At 40.2% G+C, this 13,402-nt stretch overlaps 1 protein-coding gene across 9 annotated transcripts in view; it reads right to left on the bottom strand.

Annotated features, from left to right (window-relative positions):
- AFF1 (ALF transcription elongation factor 1) overlaps nucleotides 1-13,402 on the bottom strand; it is a 167,824-nt gene that overhangs the window by 59,638 nt on the left and 94,784 nt on the right. The gene's annotated exons all lie outside the window — the stretch shown is intronic.

Here is a 13,402-nt window from a genome sequence, read left to right as displayed (position 1 = left end):
CTGATCGTCTGCTCTGAGGTAACGGTTCTCAGTTGTGAGCCACTCCAGACAACGTGACAATATTCATTTTCCATGAAACAAGGAGGGAAAAAAAGATACTACAGACTCGCATCGTAAGATTTAAAAATGTGCATCTATGAAAGTGGTATCTGCAGTTACAGTAATTAGAATACTATTACAAGGACTAATAGTTCTCATGCTTCATGGGGGCATAAGTTAACCTTTAGGAGTAGGGACAAGAAAAAAATAATTATTGCACCACTATCTAGGTGCAGTATGGGCATTTTGCTTTTCTCTAAAGCACAAGGTGCTGGCTAATGGCAGAACCTGAATGATGGACTACATGGACTAATAAAATGCTCCTGTACAGCAGTCCCTTTATTCAGTACTCTATTTGATGGTGGTTGTGGGTGCTTTTAGGGAAGTGTTTCTCTCTTCACGGGCAGAGAGAAATAACAAATACTGGAAAGGATTTGGCTTTGTGTGTTAAAAGCCAAACAAAATAATGCTACTGATGGGCTTAATCCAATGTACTTCAGCACACGAGTAATCGAAATCAATAGTAGCACTCACACACTTAAAAATGCTGAAATGCTTTGCTGGATCAGAAACAATGCTCAGTGGTTTGCACGATCAAGCCCAATATACCTTCAAGCATTTCCCCGTATGTAGAGTTAAAAAACCATCACAGACAAACAGGGAAGCAGAAGACAGATGTTTAATAGTCTTCCTCTAAAACAGACTTCACCAATCCAGGGCAGGAATACGTGTTGGGGGAGAGAGGGAGTTCCTAATTTAAGAAAGTATGTTAAAATAAATTCTGCACAGTCCTACTTGACAGAGGACAGTGATTATGTGGCAAAGGCCGCAGATTCAACTTGGTAACCAAGTCCATGTGCCTTAAATGACCATAAAGGTTGCTGGTGTCTCACACCTTGCACAACTCTGCTGGGCATTTTGAAGAGGGTCGGGAGGAGGCCAGAATGAGAAGGATCGAGGTACTGATAGTCAGCTATGGTACAGTGCTATCTGGTGCACAAATGACGTGCTGTATCTGATCAAAAGTTCATCTGGCAACCAGTAACGGTTCAGTAACCAGCACAGGGAGTAATGAAGAGGAAGATACAACTTCAGTTCATCTGGCCTGAGGAGACCCTTTTGTATTGACCTACCACAGCTGGAAGGTCATGGCAATAGGAATAGTGCTGCTGCTTTGGAGGCTGGTGGGGGAGAGAGAAAGACTTAACAGCATGACAACCCAAAGTCTGTCATACTATTCAATAAATGGAAGAGATGTCTGAGGTCCCATTCTCTCACATTCACTCAGAATTCCAAGAGCTTTTTAAACTGTTACTTTTTAAACTGTAACAAAATGCAACCAAAATTTTCCAAGCTTCGGAACCTAAAGTTGGGCACCACAATCCATATTTCGGGTCAAAAAAAAAAAAAAAGAAAAAGAAAAAGAAAAAAAAAAAGAAAAAAAAAAGTGGCCTGGTTTTGAGGGATTGGGGAATTCTTAATCCAAACCCCTCTGGTGTACATTTAAATGTTACATTTCTTATGTAACAGAAAGCACCACAATATTCTACAATTATGGTCCAAAACAGTATGATTACACTATTGTGAACTGTACTGGACCATTGCCGTGGAATACTGTTGTATTTTAATTCTTCCCATTAAAGCAGGTGTAGGCATAAAACAGGAAAAAAGAAAAATACATACTTTGCCAGGAGATACGAAATATATTTTAGAAAGATTAAATTTATATTGTGAGAAGTCTCCAGATCCAGGAAAGAAAGTATTACAATACTCAATCTGGAATTAAACTAATAAAATGAAATATATTCAGAAGGTGCAATGGCTAATACATAACTGGTGCCAAATTAGGAGGTATTCATTGTAAGCTTAATTTCTAATACTAATAATTTTTTTCATAGCTAGAAGATCTCTTACTATTAAATCATTAGCAGACAACTGGAAAATGTCTACACTTTTGTGAGATATGACACAAACTGTGACATACACCTTGTCCTCCTCCATCTCCTGCACACCCTAAAACAAGACAGTTGCTACATTTAAAAAAAAAAAAGCCATATGCTTCACATATATGAAGAGGTTCCTTTTCTCCCCCTCTCCACGCACCCATACATCTTTTAACTGGATTCCTTGCAAGGTGTGCAACATACACAGTAGTTTAGAGCATTTGCTGTCAACAAAATTGTTCTCAAGACAAAACTGGCCGTACATGACTTCACCAATCACAGGGTGTCGTTGATTAAGCAAATGAGCACTTTTAAAGTTGGCAGCAAGAACGGCATACCGATTGTGCAGAGATCTGTAAAGCAGATTCAGATGCGGATACTAACTGGAATGGAAGTGAACTGCCTTTCACGAAAGCATTAAGGTGTTACGGACCTTTCTGTTCATTCCTGCAGCACTACTTTCCACACCGCTGCTTATCTGCACGCCTACTACTGTCACATTCTGTTTAGAACTTCCTTGGTGATATCCTGTACAGAACAGACAGCCAGTTTCTCGATATTGATCGTACAGGGTAGAGCTGAATATTGGCTTGAGTAGTTGCAGAATTGTAGATTTTTTTTAATAAGAATTTGATATTTGAGCAAATATTCTGACATTTTTCAATCAAAAGGACATTCGGATGTGTATGTGTATAGCTTCTAAAAAGAAAATATATCAATGTAAGAACTAAGAATACTATAAGTAAGAACTATACCATGTTTAACTTCAGATGGACTTTTAACGTGAAGAGAGCATCCTGAAAAGTTCAAGGAATGCAAGCAGGCACTAGAGATTGAGCCTTCAACCCATGCATTCTAGCCCATTGGCTGCACTGCTAATTTTGTTTGGTTACTGGTTATGACCTTTGTCACTAAAGAACTATTAAGGCGCAAGGTAATCTATACGCACTAGAAGGTAGTGTTATTTTAAAAAAGTCAGATTAATCTCAGCTGTTTTCTATTGAATAAATTGGTGCTTTTTTAAAACACAAAACAAAAACAAAAAGGTTAAGTGCCCTGGCTTTTGCCACTTGAATGTTATGAAGCCCAATTGTAAATACAACAACAAAACTGTGTTTACAGGCAGGACTTATTTGAAAACCACAAAACAAAGGAAAATTAAGCTCAAGGCTGCTGCACTGTCCTCAATTCACCTGTATGTGTCTAGTTACTACAGCAAAGGCTTCAGAGCTGGGGAAGACCTTGCATATTATAGGAGTTTTATTATCTGCATACAGCAAGGCAAGCTGAGGACAGCACGGCATCCTATCCTCAACTACAGTCTATTACCTGTATTCTGGGGGATTTAAACTCTTTCCTCTTAACATTACTAGAATGTATTTTTTCTGCATTTTGTTAAAATAAACTAGTCCACAATTGAATCCAGAAATATACTGGGGTAAAACAAGATACATTCTAGGAACCCCGTTACTCTTGTTACTGGATGTGGTAATGTTCTGCAATGTATAGTAGAAGATTGTTAAAACATCTAACAGGAGTTGGCCTGGTTAGGCCCAAATTTTATATTCTGATTGATAGAGAGAGAGGCACTCTTATGGTGATGGGCACCAGTAATAAGAACCTGAACAGATGCTTTCTAAAAGGTTAAGATGTTTTTTTCTTTTTTATGAAATAGATCATGGATGTCTTTGGCCCACACAGGGCTAAAATATGGCTCATGGCCACCCTCTCTTTTCAGGGGTAAGACTAAGTTACTTTAGGTTTTTACTGCTGCTAAACTCAAACAGTGAGTAATTTCTATGCTTCCATTATGGATGATGTATGTAAAAGCGAACAGGAAGGTCACGTAAATTTATTTCTGGCAACAATAATTTATGTACATTTATAACCAAAGTACACACTGTCCTATCGGCAGGCTGTCAACATGGATGGCCTTTGTTGGCATATTTGAAAGAGGCTTAAATGTTGCTGCAGATAAAGAATGTTAATTTAACAGATCTATTTTTTCATCCAAATCAAATCTCTTTCATAGTGGAGCTTTTGGGGCACTGGAAATTTATTATTTTATCAAGAGTTCATGGAAAAAAGGTCTTCCAGGTCTGGTCTCCAAGAATTTGTTTTATGCACAAAACATTTTCCTTTAACAATTCATGAAGCAGCATCCGTCTAATGCTAGGTGATTTTCTTCCTATGCAAAGTTCTGTTATTAATCTCAACAGTGCAGATTTGCTACCAATACAAAACAAGACCAATAGATAGAGAATAACTAATAACAATGTGATCATGTCAGATGTCCCCAGATTCACATGCGTTTTGTCTAGCATGTTCTTACCCAATATTACACATGACCGTTTACTGAACCCTAAGCAGCCTTGTCTGTCAACCCAAGGAGAGTCACATAAATGCAATCCCATTTGCAACAGTTCACCAGTGACCTTTTGAATGAATCAAAAGAAGTAAGGGACTTTCCTGCAGTCGGGAAAGGGAGTAAAAAAGAGTGAGGAGGAGGAGCACTGAAGTTTGGAGAATCGGACAGGAACTCTACGGGGAACAGAAGGCTCGACCACTACTGTCAGCTTATCTTCTGCATGCTTCAGTCCCTACTGAGGATATGAACTTGCATGAAAGCCCAGAGGAACCTGGGGAAAGCTCTAGAGACCAGATACCAGAAACCAACAGCACTGTGTATATAGGGACACTCAGTAATGTTAAGGAGAGTCAACTAAAGGAGTGAAGTCAATGTGCATAAATGAAAGCATGTTTAAACCCTGGTGTGGATGCTTTTATTCAGGAGTCTAGTGGCCTTAGATCACAGTAGCTCCTCTGAAGCGGTTAAGTTATAGCAAACTAAAACTTTACTACTGAATGAGATTATCCACACAGGGATTTAATGCACTTTCATTTATGCACATTGACGTTACACCTTTAGTTGATTTGCCTTATCTTTCCTGCATGTCCCCATACAGACAAACCCCAAAAGAGGAGCAGCGGTCATAAAAAGTACATCTTCCTGCAGAGTTAGTCCAGGCTCTTACCCGAGTGTTGCCTATTCCAGATACTACCTCCAAAACAATGATCAAAGATTGTGGTGCTTTAAATCCAGGCTAGCTGGCATGGTTGCGTGTATAGGTTTGTGCCCAGGTTCTCCTTTAACCAGATTGGTAACCCTCCCACTTTGTCCTCCAATACCTTTCCACAATTCCTCCTAGGCCATATTTTTGTCTCCTCTACCTACTCCCTTCTCCTGCAAAGGCACTGCTGCTGCTCCTGTATTTCCAGCTAGGCCATGGGTTTACTGCATTGTTTGAATGAAAAAGAAAAAAAAAAAAAAAAGACTGAAAGCAAAAGAAGGTGATGACTCAAACACGCTGTGCATGAGGTGCTGGTGAAAGTGATTGCCCACAACAGCCCCCTGGAGCATAAAACCACATTTCTGTTTCCTGCCACAGGTTTCACCAGCACCTCCCCCTTCTAACAGGCACAAATAGATATTCTGTTTGATGTGTTATTTAAGGCACCACTAATCATTTTGGCACCACTAATCATTTTGGATAAACATAGTTTCAGCTGGCTGGGGAAGCCAGACAACTCTGGAAAGCTTACGCTCCAGGTTTCTCTACCCAGGAGCGCAGCAGCAGAAGCGAAGGCAGTCTCTGGTTTTAGGGACGGATCTTACTTCTTCTGAAGTCAATGGCAAAGCTTTCTGTGACCTCAGTGGTCCAGAATCATACTCTTACAGGGGCCGCAGATTAGGAGCACAAGCTTTGAAGCCAGCTGGCACCTCTTCACAGCGCTACAGGGTTCCAGAATCCACAGCACACTGAAGAGTACAGTATAACCCTGGGGCACCTTACACAGTTTGATTAACCAAAGCTCAGATTGTGCAGCTTCAGTCCTCAGCTTGCATCCAAGCCATGCACCCACCCGTCCGAGACAGTGTCCTGCAGAGATTTTTAAATGGCCATTTGAAAAGGAATAGCATTTTTCAATGCTTACTCTTGTGTAAAGTATTCTTACACCATCTAACACAGGGCCATTTCCTGGGGATTTGGGAGCAAATTAGAGTTTAATCTTAATGGACATGCACTCTTAACTTGAAATCTAATCAATTGTTAAAAATGAGTTAAATACAGATATGATACGTACTCTTGATCATCCCCATAAACTTGAGGTTTTACCATCATATTTTCCTGTTTTTAAAATGCCTCTCCCACCTGTTCTTGTGTGAACGATCCCCACGAACCCCTGGAGAACTGACCACTACACAGGGGAAACAGTAACTTACTAAACACAAAGATCTGTCAAATGCACAAAATAAGCAAACGGGTGGAAAAAAAGATGACATTTCCCTCTGTAGTATCTTTCAGTTACAGAAATCTTGTGTTTCTTGTAACAATACCAGGTTAAACAATATTCAAAAATAAGTGATTTTTTAAATAATGAAATAGGATTTGACCCAAAGCCAACTTAAGTCAATGGGAGTCTTTCTATAGACTTTGGATCAGGACCCTAGGGAATCAGGCTCAGACCTTGGAAAGACTTGCTTAACTTTAAGGAGGTGAACATTCCCATTGACTTCACAAGGACCAGGCTTCAATGGGACTACTTAAAGTTAAACACATGTGTAAGGCTTTACTTTTTAATTCTCTCTTCAACTATGTGATTTTTGCATTAACCCCAAACACACACTTACTTGATTTAATTGATTTTAAGGTAAGACAGGACTGGTATGATCATTTAGTCTGACCGTTGAGGAAGCCATTTACTTAAGTTTCAAACTCTGCAGTAACTGACAGCATCCCTAATAAATGGCTTGGGAAAATCGTAAGATTTTGAAGGCCATTTTTTATTAAATATGTTGTTTTATTAGGGTTAACTCCCACTGAAACCAACAATCCACAGATCTTTATCTGACAACAGGACCCTTTATACCAGATGATTGATTCATTATAGGAAATTCAGGAACCCATCATCAGTGAAGCTTAAATTTGTAAGAAAGGAGACTGAATTTTCTCAGGAAGTAGCCCAAGACTATGGAATTAACACCGAACTCACTGCTTTCAGAGCCAAGAATAAAACTCACTTTGACTTATAGCTTTTCCCCAACACACAAAAAGGAAGATAGAAGAAAGGGGAGGGGAGTGAGAAGAGGAGGCAGCACAAAAAAAGCAAAACCAAAACACAAAACCAATTAAAAAAAAATCAACTCACTACCTTTGTGGAAAGAGGAAACGAAACCATATGTAGGACTCAGGCTCTGACAAAGGCTTTGTGAGGTGCTCAGAGATCACAGTGGTGATTTCAGCGTAAACAACTGGAAAGACGCTTTCTGGGGGCAAAATAATTTCTCCACCACAGAGACTGACCTGATTTCCGAGCATGCTGGTGCAAGAGTAAGAATTAAAAAAAATCTGTTTGTCACTGTACATGGTATTAGTTTCACTTTTGCGTTTCTAGAGAGTTGGAAAATAAAAAGGTTTCACATTCTGGTTTACAGGCACTAAGCGCAATGCTGAGGCATCGAAGTAACAACACTGTAGAAAATGTTTAAACTTTTTTTCTCCCCATTAAAAAAGCTGACACCGAAATTTCAACGAAACATCAAAAACACATTATTTATAAAGTCATTTCTCTAAAAAATGAACACAAAAGAATAATTTTTGGCCCTAAACTATGAGCCTGACCAGCTCCATCAAAGTCCACATGAATTTTCTTTAAATATTTTATTTTTTTTTTAATTAAAAAAAACATTGTAACTATTCTATGGAAGGTTTACCTATTACTTCCTCTGCTCTCAAATACTACAGTGCAGTGTTCATTTGATGTTATTCCACTGATTAGCAACCGTACAATGCTAAAAGTTATCTTGTTCCTATTCAGTCTTATAGATGAGCTAATTGTAAACTCAGCAGTCCATCCCCACAAGAGAAGACAGAGCAATTCCCTGCTGCCACAGCAGTCATCGTGGGCTTGAAAGCAAATCAAACTATTTCCATGGAGTTCTACTCTTGCTTTCTTAAGCTGACATGAGATGACCCCGACAATTGAAGCATTTTACATCTAAATGTTCAGTAAACAATGGTTGCACTGTAGTGTTTATGCATGAATGCCCAGAGGAAATCAAACATTCGTTAAAGATTTTACACGCTTTTCTAGCCCTGAGATGGATTATTTTGCTCAATCTAAAAATAAACTGATTCTTTTAAAAAACAAAAGCTGATTAATATTCAAGTGAATCCTATGTCTCTAATTGGTCTTCACCCAATTATAACTGAAATCCAAATAAAATAGATTAATATGAAAATTAAGTGTATGACAACCTGTACTAAATACCGTACATCTGAGAATTCCAGACAAGAATTCTTATTTCACAAATTAAGTTGCGGGTGGTGGTTTTGTTGGTTTGTTTTATTGTTTATTTTGTTTTAATAAGAAGTCTTGGTACTAAAATATCCCTTCGCTCTATGGATGCACATCCCCAACTTTCTATCCTAAGGAAGAAGTTTTCTTCTCTTAGAGTCAAGCCGAAAGAGTCTTGTAATAATTAAAAAAAACAGATTATAACCACTTTTTAGATGTCACATTCTATGATCAAAACACTGTACAATCACATTAGCTACTTAATCCCCAATGCTTCCTGCCCTTCCCTTATAAATATGTCAGTGTTGCTCCTGACACAGACCACAGATTTCAAGCCATGATTTCACAGAGCAGAAAAACCTTATTCACCTGTGTACCACTTCATCTCTCCTATGTTTAAGGCACTTCTTTGCAGTGACTCAAGTTAACTTTCCTCCCCTCCTCCCAAAAATCGCTGCTCCCAAAAACTTTTCAACTCCATGCAGAACAGCCCCCATGACCTAAAAGGACTATGAGAAGGAACCTCTGGATTCTTACATTCAGAAACCTTCACATTCCTCAGTGAAAATGGGACAGAAGTTGGGAAGAATAAAAAAGGGTTAAAAAAATTCCTCAGATTGAGGTAACAGGAATCTTCACTACCCCTTTATGACAGACCAACTTTTCATTTGACGTAGGCGTTGTCAGACCCAACGCTGTTTCCAAGAAAGCAGCGAACTCAGGCCTTGGCTACACTTGTGAGTTACAGCGAAATAAAGGAGCCCCGGGCACACTCGCTCACTATCCGTCCACACTGGCAAGGCACATAGAGTGCTCTGACTCCGCGGCTACAGTGTTGCTGGTATTCCATCTCAGCGAGTGGAATAACGTTTGCTGCAGCCCCACTGGAGCGCCGCGGCGCCAGTGTGGACGAGGTGTTGCATTACTGCCCTCTGATCAGCCTCCGGAAACATCCCATAATCTCTTTAAGTCAAGTGGCCACTCTGGTCATTGTTTTGAACTCGCTGTAGGACTGCAGATATGCCCTTTGAAAACTCCGTTTCTGACAGCCAGCTGCTTATCTGCTCCGAGACAAAGCAACCATTACTGTGGAATGCTGTGTGCGCACGTGTGTGCACGAGAGAAAGAGAGAGAAAGGCTGGGGGGCAGGGAGGTCTGCTGCTGTCTGAACTTACAAGACAGAATGCTGACACGCTTTCAGCCCCCCAAAACTCACTCTCTCCCCCCACATACACACAACACACTCCCTGTCACACTCCACCCCACATTTGAAAAGCACGTTGCTGCCACTTGCGTGCTGGGTTAGCTACCACAATGCATTGCTCCCTATGGCCGTTGCAAGAGCTGCTAATGTGGCCACGCCAGTGCACTTGTAGCTGTCAGTGTGGACAGACTGCAGCCCTTTCCCTACTGCTCTCTATGATGGCGGGTTTAACTCAAAGTGCTCTACATTTGCAAGTGTAGCCATGCCCTAAGACCACTAGTTTCAGTACTGAAACTTCTGCTTTCCTTCTAGACTCTCTCATATCGGTCGTTCCACTGCGAGAATGCTTCAAAGCACATCAAGGCCTCATCTAAAATAGAAAAAGTATGCCAGTGTTGTTATACAGGTGTAGCTATACCAGCCAACCTTCTCGCTATAGACGCAGCTTACACTGGGCAAAAGTGTGCTTTTGTTGATATAATTTATGCCAGTTCCCTGAATAAAAGCCTCATTATAAGAAAAAAATTCACATCCGTAGCCGACATTACTATATCAAAAATTTTAAGTGGAGACCCTGCCATAAGGGCTGTTGCACCTTAATGAATTTCGAAGGAATGATTCTGTGGCTTGATACGTTATATACATCACTTGGTCCTCCCAAATAGGATTTAACATATGGGTCTTTAACATGAATGGCTCTTTCAAAATGCACCCATATTTTACTTTAATTGGACAAATCAAGTATAACATTAAATTACCTAAAAAAAATTTTATTAGTGTAAAAATAGTATAATTGTAAATATAAATCCACAGGTCAGAAAATTCAAATTACGGAGTAAACATTTTCAACAATTTAAGAACTTCTGTTTTCAAAAGTGACTTAGGCCCAGATTTTTAAAGATATAAGCATTGCTCTGCTCAGGGTTGCAAAACTTAAGAGTGACCTAGATGGCTAAATCAGATTTTCAGAAGTGACTCAGGCACTTGGGAGCCTAACTCTCATTGAAAGTTAATGGTAATTAGGCTCTTCAGTGACAAAAGTCACTTCTGAAAATAGGGGCTTTAGCTGTCAGAGGGCTTGTCTTCACTGCAGCAGTAGCTCAAGGTACAACCTGAGTACTTCTTCACCCAACTCTTGTGGCACAAAATCTCTAGCTTAAGTGAACTGGTGCTTTAAACTTGAGCTAGCTGTATGAAATGCTTTTGAAAATGCTACTTAGGTACTTTTGAAACTTCATCATGCAGTAAGGGAAAGATGTAAAATAATAGCAGGGCTACAGGCCAATAGGTTCCTATTTTTCTACAGTTCCCAGAAGATGAAATGATCCTGATTGGATGGCGAGGTGATTTGGTTCCTTCCTTGTAGGAACAATAACTTTGCTAAAATAATGCCACATGACTGCATGATGTATAAGGGCCCTACCAAATTCACGGCTGTGAAAAACGCGTCACAGACCGTGAAATCTGGTCTCCCCTGTGAAATCTGTATACTATAGGGTAAAGGTACACAAAAGACCAGATTTCACAGGGGAAAACCAGCATTTCTCAAACTGGGGGTCCTGACCCAAAACAGATTGGGGAGGGTGGTGGTGAGGGGGTAGGGTTTGCAATGTTAATGTAGCGCTGCCTTCAGAGCTGGGTGGCCGGAGAGCAGTAGCTGCTGGTGGCCAGGCACCCAGCTCTGAAGGCAGCGCCCTGCCAGCAGCAGCACAGAAGTAAGGGTGGCAATACCATACCATGCCACCCTCACTCCTGCCCTGCTGCTACGGCCTTCAGAGCTGGGCGGCCAGAGAGTGGCGGCTGCTGGCCAAGGGTCCAGCTCTGAAGGCAACACCACAGAAGTAAGGGTGGCAATAACACCCCATGCCACCCTCACTCCTGCCCTGCTGCTGGCGGCGGTGCTGCCTTCAGAGCTGGGCTCCCGACCAGCAGCCGCTGCTCTCCGGCTAGCTAGCTGTAAAGGCAGCACCGCCGCCAGCAGCAGAGCAGAAGTGAGGGTGGCAATACTGTGACCCCACCACAATAACCTTGCAAACCCCCCCCACCACCACCTTTTGGGTCAGGACCCCAAGTTACAACACAGGGAAATTTCAAATTTAAATATCTGAAATCATGAAATTTACAATTTAAAAAAATCTTACGACTGTGAAATTGACCAAAATGAACCGTGAATTTGGTAGGGCCCTATGAATAATTAAAACCCAGCAATGGGGCCAAAAGGTGTTTTTTATGGTACAGGACTCTTGTCTTGTTTAGTGTGTGGGCATCTGACAACCTCTACCTAATAAGAAACTTTTCCATGTGTTATCCACAACTGCTTTCTTCATGGTTTCTTTTACCTTTTTCTGAAGCAGCTGGTACTCTGTTGGAGACAGGATACTGGACTAGGTGAACCATATGTCTGATCCATGGCACTTCCTATGTTTTCTATGTTACTGTTTTTAAGGGACATTTCATGGTTTTCCTCATACCTACTGCTCACATGACAAAGACACTCGAGTGAGAAATTGCCACACCCCAGATAAAAATATCCTATCTAATTTATTCTTTACATTTTAAGGAATCTAGAGAGAGATATGAAAACTTGAAGGCTTTTTATGAACCAGGTTCAGAAAAAGCTAGTCATAGGAATATAATAAACCATTAATCCATTCTTTGTCTGAAAGGACATCAAGTCTCTGTACTGGATTTATTTCAGAGATAATCCCAGAGCAGTCTGCTGCATGGTAGGCAATAAACATTTCCCACTGTTGGGAAAGGAAAAAAAAAAAATGAAAGACTGCAAACTGGAGGTATATATACTCTGAGGAAATATAAAAGGAAGGCTGTGAAACACACAAGGGATCATTGCTCCTATGCCAAACACAGTGAACATAAATACAATTCACCTTCAGTTTCTTTGTTAATATTTTGTTTCCATAAATAAGAAATTTTTGCTAAAATTAACACCACCCTGTCATACAGAAAAATGGAGGGGAAACTAATCCTGCTTTGTAGTAAGGAAAGCCATGTAAGCAAGGAAACAAGGAAGACCTCTAGCATTGAGGCAGCACAGATGATATCCTTCCAATACTTCCAGACAGAAGATACGTATTGCAAAACCCAGCCCCAACAGAGTAGGCCAGATACGTTATGGCAGATTCAGTAAACGTTCAATCGCAGAGTTTTTCTTTTCAAAAATACTCATTTATTTAAGTCAAAGGTGTTGAACCCTTCACTTTCATCTGAATAGAAGTCAACATTTATAATTTAAAGACTCTCCATAGCTCATAGCTTTAAGCATTTTTTCTTTGATATAAATATAATGAGCTGACAAGCTGAATATTCAAAATGAGCGGCCCACATATTTTTAAAGGGAGAAAGACTGGTTGGCTATGAATTTGACTCAACATGATATCCTCCTACTGTCACCTCACTCTCTAGCTTTACCTCTATTTGTAAAATCTATGTCGTCTGCATAAACCACTGTTAGCTAGAACACAGCCCATAAGGAGCACTGTAACAAACCAGTATCTTGTGCAATGGAGGAAAACAAATCTTAACATAAGAAGTGATTTTGACTGCAAGATTCCCAACTAGTACTAATGCAGGGTTCAGGTTTAGAAGTCAACCACTCTAAAGTCAGGAAATTCTAACGATTAACATTTCCCCACAATCTTAAAGCCCCATTCCGCACATTCTGTACTTTATTATACAGATTGTAAAACAAGCAGCTAACACATCAAGGTTTGTATTTAACGAGGAATAGAGAGTATTTAATCTGTACAACATCTCAGGCATAGCATTACAAGGGAAGCCCTAACTTTGAATTTTCTGACTTTTCAGTGCTTTATTTGCAAACTTCAAAGCTGCATTA

The sequence above is a fragment of the Lepidochelys kempii genome, chromosome 4, assembly GCF_965140265.1.
Source record: "Lepidochelys kempii isolate rLepKem1 chromosome 4, rLepKem1.hap2, whole genome shotgun sequence".
Lineage (NCBI taxonomy): Eukaryota > Metazoa > Chordata > Testudines > Cheloniidae > Lepidochelys > Lepidochelys kempii.
Note: the sequence above shows the minus strand (reverse complement) of the source record. Positions and strands in the feature narration are given on the sequence as shown.